At 44.2% G+C, this 16,754-nt stretch overlaps 1 protein-coding gene across 3 annotated transcripts in view; it reads right to left on the bottom strand.

Moving 5' to 3' along the window:
- The window catches only part of tspan9a (tetraspanin 9a), a 251,282-nt gene that overhangs the window by 148,359 nt on the left and 86,169 nt on the right, over positions 1 to 16,754 (bottom strand). For all 3 annotated transcript variants that reach the window (XM_050073069.1, XM_050073068.1, XM_050073070.1), the window contains one exon: positions 8,836 to 8,901. The gene's annotated coding sequence lies outside the window, so the exon portion shown is untranslated. The remainder of the gene's footprint in view (positions 1 to 8,835; positions 8,902 to 16,754) is intronic.

Below are 16,754 nucleotides of genomic sequence, written 5' to 3'. Positions count from 1 at the left end.
AATTCACATCCTTATCTCAGCGAGAGATATTGTAACCTTTGAAGTCATTTTACAGTCATTATGACAAGAGCGGCGATATGTTCCACACATGATTAGGAGTTATTACTTGTTCCTAGGGCTATGCACATGTGTGTGTGGAGAGCATATACGCGGCTGTTTATGTGAGTGTGATATAGTTGATGTGTATCAGTGCTGTATGCTGTCTGAGTGGTGTATAATTGTGTTGTCACTGAGGTGTGAAGAGAGCTGCTGGGAGAGACAGAGACACAAAGAGGAGTGGGAGGGCTAAAGCATGTGGGTGGTCATGGAGGTGAAAAGGTTAGCGCCGAGAGTGGTCTTCACCCATGGGCCCTAAAAGAGTATCTGTTTGTCTCAATCAACAAAGACCGTGGAGAAGTGAATGCGGGGCAGCTTTACCACTCAAGAGGCAGAGCACAGCCGCACTCATGTTCACACACATACATCAGCACAAGCTATATCTTTCACAACTCTTATTTCATGCTTTCAGCATCTTTCTATCTTTCTCTCCACCTCTGTAACTGCCTCGCCCCCTACTCTCTACCTCTCTGAGCGGGATTTGTGATCTAAGATCAGTACGGCCTTAATGCCCTTCTCAGTAGACTGACAGATGATCCAGCCTGCCCTTTGGGCTCCAGTCGGAATGGCTACAGATCAATACCCGAGCTGGCTGCCTGTCAGCATTCACATAAACATGCACGCTTGCACACCGCACATGCACGCACGCACACACACCCACACAAGGCTTTCACGTGCTAGGACAGCATCAAAGCTCATCTGAGCCGGCTGGCATTTACCGGAACAGGACCTGGATGTGTGCAACACGGCAGGAGGGGACATTCTCGGGATAGTTCCCAGCCTAGAGAAGCAGCGTGTTTGGAGGATGACGGAGCCGAGGAATCCTGCTCAGAGATTCCTCTGGCTCCGGCGACTGGTTAAATTAAGCGGTTTGGATGGACGGACTGGCTGACTGAGCGAACAAAGCAACAGGTTGAAGAAATAATCAAGAGGTTGAAATGTTTGCGAGGTGTGTGTGTGGCCGTTTAACCTTTCTGGGGGAATGTGTGTGTGGTCACTTGTGAGTGACACCTCATTGTGCTGTGGGTGTTACTTGTGCTGTTGGTGTGGCTCCATCAGCTGAGAATGGGCAGTCCAATTTAGAGGTTTAGGTTCACACACTAAAATGAACTGTGTGTAAAACGTTTTAATCATATGTACAGTATGTGTGTAACAGTGGGTAGTGTTGCACGCTATACCAAAACTTATGTACTTTATTCACATGAAAAAAAGATCGATATTTGAATTTCCCAATGTTCAGTACTTGTTGGTCAAATGAGCGGCGGACATGCAGCTGTACATTCATCCCTGTTGATACAGCGCAAGCCTCAGTTTTGATTGAGAGAAAGGAGCTATGTCTTACCACATCTACTACTGACAACAGCGGCCGATATCAACAGTGGGATTGCTTTGCCCACTGAATCGGTGCTGACGTCGAACCCACTTATAGGCCTGTGTACAAAAGCTGCTATAAAACAGTGGCGTGCAAGGGAGGACACTTCAAACCATGCCAAGCATCTCAGTCAGTGACAGACACCATGACCTCGCTGCGGAGTAAAAAACACAACAGGTTAGCGAATAAGCTAGCTGGCTAGGACTCGTAGGACTGTAATCAGCTGCTATATTACATGAGATACGTAGGATATTAGTGGCATCATGTTTCAATGTTAGGCCTTCCCTGTATCGTAAATAGCATGACAAACATATTAGAAAGTATGAGTTTCAAAACTACAAATATATCAAAAGCTATAGTTATTCGGGGGTGTCATTTTGCAAAATAGCACAGGGCTAATATTACCACTAGCTATATGTCACTTATAAACTATGATGGCTTTTTTGTGTTGCACATTTAGCGAACATATCGTCACACAGTGGTACACTGCACAGCACACAGTGGCGTAAGGTAGTTACAAAAAGTAAGATGATAAGTGCCCATTATTGTGGACATATCGTCTCGTCACATGATCAGAGATTTGACCCTGAATAACAACATTTATATTACCCAGCGATTCTCACTGCATATCTGTACATAACAAAAAATACCAAAAAGAAAATATTAATTCAACCAATTCAATAGTTGATTTATTGTTATAGGAGAGTTAATGTATAGAATAGTACATATCTAGAGTAGTTGCATCGTGGTGCAGTTGTTAGCATTGTCACTTCACAGCAACAGGGTGCCCGGTTCGAATCCAGGGTGGGGGGCTCCAACCCCAGGGTTGGGTAGCCCTTTTGTGCAGAGTTTGCATGTTCTCCCTGTGTTAGCGTGGGTTTTTCTCCAGGTACTCCGGCTTCCTCCCACAGTCCAAAGACATGCAGGATGGGGACAGGTTAATTGATGACTCTGAATTGCCCGTAGGTGTGAATGTGAGCGTGAATGGTTGTCTGTCTCTATAGGCCCGTTTCCACTGCAGGAACTTTGGGGTAATTTTATGGGGCCGGGGCCGTTGGTGCGTGTCTCCACCGCTGGAACCAACCCCGAAGGACAGAGTTCCGGAACTTTTACAGGGGCTAAATAAGTCCCTGCCTCGGAGTAGATACTCAGAACGGCCCCGCGAAACTCCTGGCTGGGGCTTGGGGATTATTTGGTTATTTGGTTCCCTCGGGTCATGCTGCGGCTAACGCTCCGCATATGATATTGTTATAGATGCTACTGACTATTTTACACAAAAAAAGAAAAGAAAAAAGAAACATGACAGAAAATGCCTTTTTCAAGGGCATATGTAGCAACAAAATGGTTTTAATGTAATGAGTTCTTCTTTCAACACAGACATATTTTCAAGGCCCTCCAACACACTGATGGAAGGCCCACTATTTCTATGGGCCCCCCACCTCAAGGGCCCCGGTGCAACTGCACTGCCTGCATTGTCTACATTTGTGTCCCTGCATCCACATAATGTCCCTTGCTACAAAAATGTGATTGCGTTGCTGGAGTAAATTTTAATTTTCTAATTTTAATTGGAAACGGCCTGTTGGTAGAATTATAGTTTGTCATTTTGAAGCTCTTCATTGAATAATACATGGGCACTGTGCATGGCAAGTCTAGAATACATAATATATTAACATCTAACCCAATAAATATAACCATAGATTAGCTATTTCTCTGATATGTATGAAATTAAAATGAAACAGTATGTTGGAGACTCTGGTTTTACATCAAAATGTGATCAACCCTTATGGACCTTCTGTTTTTACTCTGTTCGGTATCGGGTATCAAATCAGTATTGTTTCAGTCTCAAGTATGATTTCGGTGTCAAGTATTGTGATACTTAACTTGATTTATAATAAAGTCAAAATAATAGAATTGTGACAACACTAACAGAGGGTTCATTTTATCAAGTCAAGTCAGTATTCCTTGATAACTGTTATGATAACTTTTTATTTTTTATTTTCAGAGAATAAGATCTGAGGATTTAATACCAAGACTGAATAAAAGGTTAAGGATGGACTTTTTTCACCATACGGCTCTGATGAGCTCCACAACATCAGGCTCCACTCACGCACAAATAGGCTGAGTAATTACCCTCCTGGCTGGAGGAATTAGAAATGTCTCTCCCTCCCAAACATCACTCTCGCGCGTGTTATTAGACAGCTGCGACGGCATGCAAATGTTATGAAAATATTAGGTGCAACCTTAAGAGAAGGTTGCTCATATTTATATGTTTTATTTCCCATTTATATTCATGCAGAGGAGCAGAATCATCATATTGCATTGTTATGAGACAACCAATTCATACACGCCTGCAATGCAAGCACACATGCAAACAGTTGCACACACATGCATGTTGCTGCATTATTTATTTTGACAATGAAGGGCGTTGCGGAGGAACCAATCTCATGTCAAATGGAGGCTCTCGGAGACCCACACTGAATCGCTCATCAATTCCAAATATGCAATGCCTCTGTCTGCACACTCACACCATCTTTCCAAACAGAGCCGATGTGCATTGACCTATGCAAATATACTCTGTCCAAAAGGGAGCCTGTATTGCCATTGTTCCACTGCGTATTGCGTCACTGATCTTCGCTACATAAATAAAAATGAGAGATGTATAAATAATGCAACCATGGATTTGACACTCAAAATTACACTGGCACCCCCCGTACTCAACTTGTCTGCCACCTCTCTCTCTCTCAAGCAGGCAGTAATTTATTGTCTCCAACTGCCATAGCAGAGTCAATCAATAGCCAATTAAAGACAGGCATATAAGGTCTCCAGTGGCCACCAGTGCATGTGGTGCTGTTTGGCCGGGGAAATAAATATGTAAATGGCTCACTGGTGGAATATCATCAGTCAGTATCTTTCAGCGAGCACAACAGGAGGGATATCAATAACAGTCCCCACACACATACACTCCCCTTCCAGTATGTTAACCTCCCCGTACTGTGCTGCAAGGCCACTAGTGGTCAGAGAGGCCCAAAGGGGCTGTAACCCCAGGCTGAGGGGTTGTGAGAGGTGCTTGCGCGTGTCCTTGTCTGTCAATATAACAAATGATATGCAGGTTGAAGCACTTACAATGTAAACCGACATACACACTGCTAAACAGCCCTGTTTCTAAATGCTCTGCTGTTGTTTTTGTGTCTAATTGCACATTTAATCACACTGAACACTAACCACAGGCCCCGAGGTTCCTCTCTTGCTCTCTCAGTCCTGCTGCACAGAAACTCTCAACCCTTTCATGGAGAGAAAAGGGACAAGCCGGATACAGCTGGCTCCAGAGATGCAGATATAGATTCAATCCCTGACAATCCGAAAGAGATGTGAAAAAAGCCAGAGTAAGGCTGGAGACGTCAAAGCCAGAGCAGCGACAGACAAGTGAAAATACAATGGTTTCCCTGCAGACAACACTGCAAACATGGAGGATGCTGAAGCTGCCATCTGAGTTTGCATTATTACGTGTTGCCACAGTATGTAAACAATATACGCTTTGATATACAAACAGAGGCAGGAAGTGCCCCTTCAATTAAATACAAATAATCATAAAAATAAGTACTTTTTTATCCTTTATTCACAAAATGAATCTTAGTCAAAGCTTAAAATAATATGGAATTGACATTATCATATTGCCATATTTTCACAATTTGGTGGACTAATTTAATTAAAGATGTTGTTTGATCTGCTATAAAAGGGTGTCTGTAATCTGCTGCCAATCCTTAATTAAAGCAGGAAATCAATAACAAGATGGCAGGATTAACAGTATATTGATCCTTCAAGGAGAAATTCACTTATGAAAAAGGATTTAGTGAAATTAAGGCTACTTAAAACCATAAAAGTGTTGGTGGAGCGCAGATGCCTTGAGCAGCTGGGACAGTAGAGGGATATAACAGTGTGTATTTACTCAAGTACTGTCGTGAAGTACAATTTTATGTGTCTTTTACTCCACTACATTTATCTTTCTGTTGCAAAGTATCACACAGACGTCACACTGCGTTATGAGAACTTTGGATACTTCTACTTTTTCTTAAAGGAGCTGTATATGACATTCAGAGTGTTAATATAGCAGCAAAACACTATCTGCTATAGTGGAGCAATGGCATCCTGAGAGGAGAATAAAATCACGCTCCCTTTATGTGGGTTGTAACCTGAGCCTTCCTGTTGTGTGTCGTGGTATCTGTGCCAGCTGTGCATGCATGTTAGTGAATGTGAGTCCCTGTGAGCGTGTTCCTTTGGCCAGCTCAGCGCTGCAGCTTTACACTGCACCCATACAGCCGTTACTGCTGATATCAGGATGGCGTCGTCCCCAAAGCGTAGTGCCCACCCTCCAGTTTCCTGCCTGGTAACAATGTTAGCTCTGCCAGTACTGTTTATAGAGTTAGCACTGTTGCTGCTAGCCACCAGCTCAGCCACCTTCAGGTTAAGAGTCATGTGCAGGAAATCCCACCCCAAACTTGAAATTATATTTTCATTTCTGCAGCAAAGTTGGGCACTTTCACATGGGGTTCTATGGGGATCGACACACTTTTAGGGCCTCAAGTGGCCATTAAAGGAATTGCAGTTTTTGGCACTTTCGCACCGGCTTCATTTTTCAGCCCTGGAGGTTCCCGCTTGGCTGCTTTTTACTGCTGTAGATGCTCACGGTTGGGCTAATTTAAACTCTATAAATACTGCTGTGTAGTCTCATCTACCGCAGTTTGTCGTATTGCAAGATATGTTTGTAGCGACACTGTCCCGTGAGAACCATGAATCTCTAATAAAAAAAAAATCAACTTTTCATGAGCTGAGAAAAACAGCCCCAAGTTCAGCTTTGTGACGATGCATTTTTCAGAGGGTTTCTAAATTGTTTATATGGCTTAAGAAGTAGAAGGAACACTTCATCCTTCAATTTTGCAGAAACAGTCAAAATTCAGAATCACCAAATTTGGAAATAAATGGATTTCACTGGACAGGAGGGGTGTGAAAAAGTGTAATTTGAAAAGCAACTAAAGCTGTCAGACAAATGTAGAGGAGTAGGAAGTATAATATTAGCCTCTGAAATGAGTGGAGTAGAAAGTTACATAAAATGCAGCACTTGACGAAATGCACTTAATTTCCACCACTGGCAAAAAGCTCACAGTTGAGACAGTTAACTAAAAGTAATGGATAAATGGTTGGAACATCTAGATTCTGCCACTGGTAATACAAATACAAACTTGACCAAACTAGTATTAACACCAATCGCTCAATTGTATTGAACTTAATTAGTAGCGTTAAATAATATCCAGTTTAACATCACAGGGGCCGTCGAAGGAGGAGTACTTGAGTTTATCTTATAGGACGTCTTTTATAGGCAGGACCAAACAGAGCAATGACAGTCAGGAAGATCTAGCAAGAAGTTGCTGTTATGCCAGGTTCAGACTACATGACATGTCCGGACCGTCACTATGTCACATTAGGGGATTATGGAGTCATAAATTCTTGCTGTGGTGTTGGCCAACAGACATGACAGTCAACCCATTGTTCCACAACTAATCATTGCTGGTTGTCTGTCATGATGTGTAAAATGTCATTGGATTAGTCACGTCTCTTCTTCTTCTTCTTCTTCTACTTCGGAGAAGAGTAAGAAGTGCCATCAGACGGCAGGAGCGACATTTGAAGTGTTGTGGAAAAACTGTGCAAGTCACTGAATTTTCCACAAAAAGTTCCTGCAAATGTTTCAAAATAAAAACCTTCCTTGAAAATGGAAGGATTCTCTTCACTGAAATGATAAGAGGCTTTTAATTTCAAACAGATACAGGAGATGTTAAGTTTGAAATGATGATGTGAAGCATTAAATTTAACAGGGCGAACGGGGTGGATTAAAAATAAAAACAGAAAAATATAGAGGGAATGAGAAAGACTCAGCCACTAGTTCTGAGACCTATGGTATGTTTGTCTACCCAGTGACTCAATCCTTCCACATTATGAAGAATTAACAGTCTTTGCCAGCTTTATGCTAATGGCAGCAGTCAACTCGACAGGTTGCTGAAGTGCTACTGCTATTTCACACCAGCATTTTTCATTTTTTACTCTACTGTGGTTGTCCCTAGAGGAAATATCAAGAAGGCTGGGGTGTTGTTGCCATACAGTTGTCCATGGCAACAGGTCACTCTGTGTCCTGTCAAAGTGACAGCTGTGATGGAATGAGTCATGGAGGACGATTAAACATGCTAGACTTACTGTCACGACATCGTGAGGTGTCCGTCATGATGTTGCGTCATCATGACACACTGCACAGGATGAAATGATGGATTATCACGCACGACACTCATTGGTGTTCATGATCTGAGCTGACACCATACGGTGGTCGTGTCTGGCTGTAATCAGGCTGATATCATGTAGTCTGAACCTGGCATTATTTATGAAGAGGATGTATTTATGAGCTGGGACTAAATTTAGATTTATGAACTAAAAACCGATCCCTCTGGTGACGGAAACTCCACCAGAAAGAGTGAAACTTGGTTTGAGGGTGCAACACAACACAGAGAGAAGCATCATAAAGGAAATTAGCCATCTGTCTCTCATACACATGCACACAAACATATAGTGATCTAACACCCTGCAGACTGTAGGGCCTGGCAGAGATGCACTGTGGGAGTGAGAGCGTGATGTGCAACACACAAAACCTTGACCCCCCTTCAATCCAAACCCCCCGTGAATAATCTCCTGCCGTGGAACTTTACACCTCGATACGGGGCCTCTTGAACACTCATCCCCTTGCATGAATAGCATTGCAGCCTCTCTCACTCTCTGCCCATCTCTGTGTCTCTCTCCCGCTCTACATTCCTCCTTCCACTGGCTCTGCCACCACAGGCGCCGTCGAAGAGCCTGACAGTTCAGCCCCGCTTTGATCTCAAGGCACAGGTTATCTGTTGCCTGGCTAATTTTAGTTAGCCCCTTTAAGCTTCGCGTCTCTTTGAAGAGCAGGTACCATGAAGCAGGGAGTTCTGGGTGGTTATCAGTGTGGCCCCTACACTCTGAGGGAGAGGGATTCACCCCTCTGTCTACGAAGGTCTACTGTAATCTGGACAAGATTATCCACCCTGCTACATCTCTATCTTAATCAACTCTGTGCACAGAGCGATCCCAGGTGCAACAGTGTGGGCTGAAAATAAAGAAATGTTTGTGCTTTTCCATCCAAAGGGGCTTGTTAAATAAACAGAGAAATATACAAGGTGTTTAAGAGGGAGTGCGACTGAATCCTCTCGGGTAATTAGAGGCTCACAGTTTCATTTTGCTGCGATGTTAACAGATTGTCATGGCAGATGGAGGAGGGGTGTGGCAGGTGAAAGCAGAAATCTTACCTTTCCTAAGAGGAAGAGAAAGAGGAGGAGAGACTGTCTGCACCTCAGGCTGGGGAGGTCAAAAGTCTGCAAAAACAAACAGAGAGTCAGTCAGCTTTTGGTCTTACAGTCAGTGAAACTTTGAGCTTGAAATATCATCTGTATGTTCAATTCTTTTTATTTATTTAGAGTTTCATTTATTAAATCAGTCAACCAGTGGGCATTCTCCTACAAGCTGGTATTCCCTACTTCCACTACACCCAATGAATTATAATGTCCCGGAGAAAAAAGTCTTATTCAAACAATAAAACAGGAATATAAAAACTTAGGCTTGTATCCGAACAGCCTGGAGTTGTTATTAAAATTTGAACAGCGTCCACAGCGCAACCTCGGGCAGACTGTGTTTACAGCAGGTTGCACAGCAGTACACTTAAGTTGTCTCCCTGTGATTTTACAGAACGGTCGGCCAGCTGGTCTGAGCCTCACTCAAGACAATAAAGCCCTTCGACTGTGACCTTGCATGCTCCAGCAGAAAGCCAAATCACAACACGAGCACGGGGGCAACATTTCGAGGTGAAAGGGCGAGCCTTGAAAGCAAATACGCCTGTCCGTTTCACACCTATGCAGCAGTGCGCATATGCAATTCTCTTTCTTTATCTTTCAGTGCTGTCTTTGTCAAGCACACTACTGAGATCAAACACACGCAGTCGTGCAAAAAAAAAAAACCACACAGGCATACAGAACCATGCAGCCAAGGAAGGCTACACGGAATATCAAAGCGCTGCTCTTGCTCTCCAGCGTGAATGATGGTTCTCCAGGAGCACCTTCAGATGAGAGGAGCAGGAGGTGTCTGCGGGCTGATTTAGCGCCTCAATCTCATACAAGAGGGGTCACTTTTCTCCCCACAGGATGACTTACGAGGGCACAGCCGCTGCTTTCATTTCCATTTTATTTTGAGGAATGGTGGCTAAAGTTTCCCTCTATCTGTTGTAAAAGCTGTTGCATAAGCTCACGGAAGGACAATGGCCGCCACCAATGCCAAGGGGGCTATTTCTGTATGGCAATGTCATGTTCTCTACAAGGATAGCAGTGGTACTTCTTCAATTTCCAGGACAATCTATTCAAGGTTTATCTTTCTGAGAGTTGAGAAGAGCTGCAATGCTCGTAGGTATGCAGGAGGAGGTTCAGGCCAGGGGACATGGCAAAGTCAATGTCCATTCAAGCACAATATCTGAGGCTTCTTTCTGAGCTTGACTGATAGGGAGCAATGAGTGCACACACTGTACTCTACCAGTCAGGTGTGAACCCTTAATATGTCAGTCAGAATTGTCTTACTCTATGATTTCCCCCATCTTTTCAGAGCCTCTTCTCATTACAAACACATTTATTCTGTAAAAGGTGACGACAAGACTGAATGAATTGGCTTCAGGGTTTTCAATTTCTATCAAAAGACACGACGTCAAAAGACCTAAGGTCAGGAGAGAGTGAAAAGCACTGTGTGGCTGGGTGGGCAGGCACAACAGAACAGGAGAGAGGAACAGAAAGGAGGTAAGTAGCGAGAGGAGAATGAGCATACTGTTTGTGTGTGAGCGTGGCAGGAGGTGAAGACTGATAGATAATAAGGAAACAGGGAGATAACAAGAGGAAGAGAGGGAGAGGAAAAAAACCCCACAGTGATCAATAGAGCGAGAACCCGCCAACCGCTGTACCGAACGAACCAAAGAGTGACACAGCAGGCAAAAACAAGACAGTTTGTTCCTCCCATTAGCGGGCAAAATTAATTAGCGTTCCATTGGCGCACTGTGTAACAAGACAAATATAATTACGTTACATCATTACTCCTCATCATTACGAGCTCGCCTCCTTCCTGCTCCCCAGCGGGGGGGTTGCGGACAGCCAACTGGACAGCCAACTCTTAACAGCAGCAATGTGGGGAAAAAAACAAGATGGCTGTCAGCATTCATTTAGCACAACGCTGGAGCAACATTTCCACAGTAAGTCACGCTCCAGAGATGGATGTTGGTTTCTGGTCATCAGGCATCAGACGGCAGAATTAGTAATGTTCCTATAGTTATAAACAGACTGTGATTTGGCTTGAGATGTGATCACTCACTCCCTATGAGCTATATTTACCATCTGTGGCCCTTTAGCCTGCTCGTGTGCGTATACAGTGTGCGAGGCATGTGTGTATGGGTGAATGTGTTCGAATCTGTGAGATCCTGCAGCTGATGGTTATCATGAGAGACATACATTCTGTTATACACTGTGGACACAAAGAGTCTTCTCACAGCTTTGTGGGTGTTTACATGGTGGCGTTCAAACACGATTCCTCAAGATCCGCCAAGAGAGGAAGAGATGACCTTGGCATTCTGAAATGCTCGGTTCTCGAGACGAATCAAGAATGTAAAGAAAAAAAATCAGATTTTACACTCAGAGGAGCACGTTAGGCTCTCAAGGTGTCATTTTTTTTTACAGACTGAAAGTACAATATGTGGCCTTGCAACGAGGAGCACGGAAACAAATAAGCTTGTATTAATAAGAAAGTGAAGGGAGAGGCGTTGAGAAGTGGCTGCTGTGCTGTGTGTGGTAATGGGGTATCATTTGTCTCATGGGAGAGAGCGGAGCCCTGCAGCTGTGGCGCATACAGAGCTCACACAGCTGTGAATGAAGCGGCGTCAGCCAGTGCTGGCACACATCGGCAAAGTCAGCTGAGAACGTCTGGCCTTCCTCTAACTGAGGAGGACAAGTGTTTAGGAAACGCAGCACTGCCAGCCGGACAAGACTGGAGGTAAAACTGATTGTGCACAACGGCTCTGGGTAACAATCACGATGAAATGTTAGCATGAAAGGCATCTATTAAAAGATTTTATACAGTGATAACACGGACAGTTGGCTGACAATAGCCCCGCAGGCTATGGTGCACTTGCCTGATTTGATTAATTTCAGTCATTCTTTAGGCGAGGATGCCAAAAGTCCGGTTGCGAAGCACTTACTAAAATTATTGCGAAGTAGGCTGTTTGGGATATTTTTGTGAGCTTTACTGTGCCTCCATGATTCATGCCATCCTAGGTTTAACACCCGGTAAGGATTATGAACAACATGCTGCAAAAAGCGTGCCATCCATTCCACACTCAATCTGCTTTTCTTGCATAAACTGAGACACTGCAATGCTTAATCTCTGTTCCATGTGCAGTCTGGGTAGGTGACAGCGGAATTGCAATGACAGGCACATCCCGGTAAAATGAAGGTATCACTTCTAATGGGGCTGACAGGCTATTGATTGTTTCTTCCCTAAGCCTTGAGGTTCTAACCATAGCCGCACAGCCCTGCATGTGCATATGTGTGTGAAGGCAGGAGGAAGAAACTGCCATACCGCTGACTCTGCTGGGTTAACACAGCCCTGAGGGTAATCTAGAAGAGGACCATCATCTGTAAAAATGACTCTGCATACCTTCCCCCCTCCTTCCATCACTCTCCATCCCTTCTCTCTTTTCCTCCATAGGACATTTGCACCCAACAGCTGTCCCTCCATATCTGTCTGTTCAGATCAATGTCTTCCCACCATCCTTCCCCTCCCTGTATCCTCTCCTTTGCCCATGACCAAGGTTTCTCAGGCCAAAGCCTTCCCCACAGTAACTGCTGTCCTGGCTTAATCCGGCCCTACAGCGCTGAAGGGGAGAAAACTTGACTTTCCAAATCCACGACAGCTGCACTAGTAAGATGGGGACTCTCAAGTCCCTCGTGTCTTCGCATTGTCGTCGTGCTTCGGTCTCGCCCAGTTTCGCTCCTCCACGCCATTGCTCACAGTGGGATGGGGGGCACATGACGCCTCCGCTGAGGAATGCTGGAAAGAAGCCAAAACAGATCCGCTTCCATGGAGTGGACAAGCAGCGTGGATTGCTTGAGCAAACACGCGGCCCATGCAACACACACACACACACATACACACCGTTCTCCTGGCACCATGAGGATGTGAAAATGAAAAACGGAAAACGAGGGGATCTTAGGCTGAAGCAGACAGCTTAACTTTGGGCTATACTTTTCTTTACTCTACTGTACTCCCAGGCCTGGATGGAAACCACACGACTCCTATCAGAAATCTGCATGACTAAGGCGCAGGTACTTATCAGAGTGAATTGCTGTGTAATTCAAGACAGTGGGCGGCTCGGCCGAGCTCTGATTGCAGGCTGATGTGTGTGGAAGTCAAGTTGGGGGGGGGGGGGGGGCGGGTTACTGTAGGCGCTGGCAGTGAGCCAAACTGTGTGGTATTGCTGAGTGATGAGATACATGCCTGGAGGTTCCTGCAGAAGCTGAATCATATGAGTCGAGACAGAATTCAATGGACAGCTTTAACCATGCAATTACTTCCTACATGGAGAGATAAAAAAAAACTGTCAGCATAGCTACAGTGCGGAGCGCATCTTCAATTGCAAAGAGAACAGAGCGGAAATTGAGTTTGAGCCATCAATGGGCTGCGATTTTAATGATGACTTTGTTTCCATTTAGCTTGCTGGTACATCCTCAAATTTCCATTCTCTGTTTTCACATATGAAGGAAGCAATCATCGGCTTCAAATGCTCATTATTTCACCTTTGGACACTATTTATCAGCTCCTCTTTAATAGACAATTTAGATGACAATAGCCACCTCTACACTTTCATTCCTTGTGTATTGTGATGGCGACTACATTGCTGCAAAGGGACCCACACACACACACACACACACACACACATACATATTTGCTCTTAGAGAGGGTTCAGGGGTCAGATGTGGGCCAAGGTTCATGGTGCGCTGGTAAAGAAGAGTTATGACAACTCTGCTCCATCTCATCAGCCCAACTGTCAACTCACACAGCATCATTTATCTGTGAAAGCCTTGCGGTTCAACACACAACGCCATGGGTGGGCAAATCATCACTAGCGCCGCGCCACTTTCCCACTCACACTTCAAAGAGATGACTGTGGAAAAGGCTTCAAATTGAGCCGACATGAAGTACAGGCCACCGTCGAATGCTCATAACATAGCTGGTCAGGGTAATATTAATGAGGTCGGTCTTTTTCTGTATGTTAAACGCGTGTCTGTGTGTGTGCCATTGCAGAATCAATGTGGGCTCACTCAAACAGAACTGGGGATGGATGGGACCATAGGAGCAAGATTAAAATTAAAATGAGCCAATTAAAGACTCCTCCTCTAGCCAGACTCCCACAAAAAAAAAAAAAAAGGCACAAGACACAAACAAGGACAGGGAATAAAACTTAATTGAACGCAGATTTTTAACTGGCCTGACAAACTGGTTAAAACCATTTTACAGCTACATTCTCCTTATAAAGAAACAATAACCTTTTGTTTATAGGAGAATGCTCGCCCTTCAAAACTGCCTTTAAGTTTAGGTTTCCAGCAGGATGTGTACGGTAGCGCTGGTGGAACAGATGGCTGTCTCACTGGGAAACATGTGGCACGGAGCAAACAACGTTTGAAGAAGAGGGACTCAGTGTATGAAGAGCCCTCAGGCAGACTTGTTGTGATTATCGACGATTAGCCTCTCATTGGGCAAAGAAAGGAAAACTAATCTCCAACCATTAAAACTGGCCTGTACACCCTGCAGCAAGCTTCTGCTTTGTCATCAACACCGGGAGAGCCGCTTCAGTGCTAAATGCTTTCCATTCTCCATTTTTTTGACACTTAGGGTGAGCAATCCAATTCAATTGTCCTGCAACAATACCACCTCCTGAAGCTTACAGTCGCAGAATTGTGTTTAGATGACGTCAGAGATGTTGATATTACAGTCTGTGTTTGTTTTTTTTATCTGCATCTCCACATTTGGGGGAGTAAAACATTAAGTGCACTGTACAGATTGACCCCTACATATCTCAGGGTCGGTGTCAAAACTGCGATAGGAATATTTACAATAATGATATCTTGTGAGATAAATATTTTTGTTTTCATGCAGGTTTCATCCTCCTCCTCCTTAATTCTCCATGGTCTCAGCGTCTGAGATGAGTTTGTGTGTGGGAGGTAAATAAACAGATGGACTCTGAGGACGGACGCAGAATGCAAAATAATGCAGAATGAAATCACAATGAGGCACAAAAAAAAAGATACAGAGTTATGACAAGTGAAAAAGAAGAAGTCATATCAATAGAAACATGCAGCTTAATGAGGTGATGTCCAGATGCATAAATCCCATTCTCTGGAGGAGTCATCTGCATGGGAACGCATGCACGCTGTACACGGCAGATATAAAACGCTCATTCCACATGCACTATGAGTCATCAATTAAGTTAATCATACATTATTAACTGTGTATTATAATTGCAGACCTTTCACAAGGGGATAGGCAGGGGAGGGTGTGCGTGTTCATGTCTATGTGTAGGGGGGTCAAGCCTGCAGACTGCCAATGACGGATTGTAACCGTTCATCCATGTTAGCCTGACTACAGCTGCAGAATCCAAACCCTCTGTTTTTTTTAACCGCCATCCCACTGCCAGGTTTTCAGTGTCAAATGCCAGTTTATCCTATGCAATGTTAGCTGGCATCGCTGATACTTTGCTTTTATTTGCACATATTAAGTGCCAACTGTGAAGCACCAAACATCCTGTAGACCCAGCATCCACCCCCCCCCCCACCACCACCACCACCAAACTCTTGTCCCATCCAGCGGTTGTTAGTTTCATGTTCCAAGTTCCATGACAAACATTTGCACTACTTTAGTTTGCCTGCATTCATGAAGGTTCACTGAAGAATTTAAACACACGATTTGCTTTTGTGCCCATTTTTCACAGGTTTGAGTTAAAGATTTAAGACCTTTTTATGCACTTAATCGACATATTTTTCTCTAATTTTGGTAGCAAATTTCTTAAATCTGTGTTAGTGAGCATATCTCCTGAGCAGTGAGCAGATGTGGTATATCAAGAAGCTGATTAAACAGCATGATTACTACACAGCTGTGCATGGCGGCTTGCAGGCGAGCGGTTTGCTAATGCCAACAGTGTGAACAGAGTGCTCCATGGTGGCAGTGGGGTTAAGGTATAGGCCGGCATAAGCTAAGGACAATGAACACAGGTGCTTTTTATTTATGGCAGTTTGAATGCACAGAGACACCGGGACGAGATCCTGAGACCCACTGATATGCCGTTCATCCGCCGCAATGACCTCATGTTGCAGCATGACAATGCATGACCCTATGTTGCAAGGATCTGCACACATCTCCAGGAAACTGAAAACATCCCAGTTTTTGGATAGCTGGCATCATCAACAAAACTGTTGCCCATTGAGCATGTTTGGGATGCTCTGGATTAGTGTGTACGACAGCGTGCTCTAATTCCTGCCAATAGCTACCAACTTCACAAAGCCACTGAAGAGGAGTGGGCCAGCATTCCACAGAACACAGTCAACAACCTCATCAACGTAATGTGAATGAAATGTGTCGCACTGCATAAGGCAAATGGTGGTCACACCAGATATTGACTGATTCTTTGGGGTATCTGTGATCAAACAATGCATTCCTGTAGCACTAATCATGCACAGTCCAAATGAATGTCTTTTATTGTGACCATCTTAAGGTGTTAGAGCCACTTCAAGCAAGTCCTAGTTTACTATTATTTTTTGAGTCACTTCAATGTGCTACCTGACCTGGCATCTTGGGAACCTTTAATTAAAAGCAGGTGTGCTCAAGCAAGTGTGGAGCGTGGAAGATGCCACAGGGTTACAGTCTTTAACCACCGTGTGTTTTGGTTAATCTTAGTTTTTATTGTTTGATGAAGTTGTCTAGTACCCATTGATTTGAACTTTTCTTCATACATACTGCAAATCAGACGACTCTATAACCTACTGAAGCAGCTGGATCGTCAAACAGTGAGTAACACTAAACCAAAGACAGTGAGTTCATTATATCTCCCATTATGGTGTCTGTGGGCGACTACTTTGTCAGGTGGATGGAT

The sequence above is a fragment of the Epinephelus moara genome, chromosome 20 (genome assembly GCF_006386435.1).
Source record: "Epinephelus moara isolate mb chromosome 20, YSFRI_EMoa_1.0, whole genome shotgun sequence".
Lineage (NCBI taxonomy): Eukaryota > Metazoa > Chordata > Actinopteri > Perciformes > Serranidae > Epinephelus > Epinephelus moara.
This window is presented reverse-complemented; position numbering and strand designations above follow the sequence as displayed.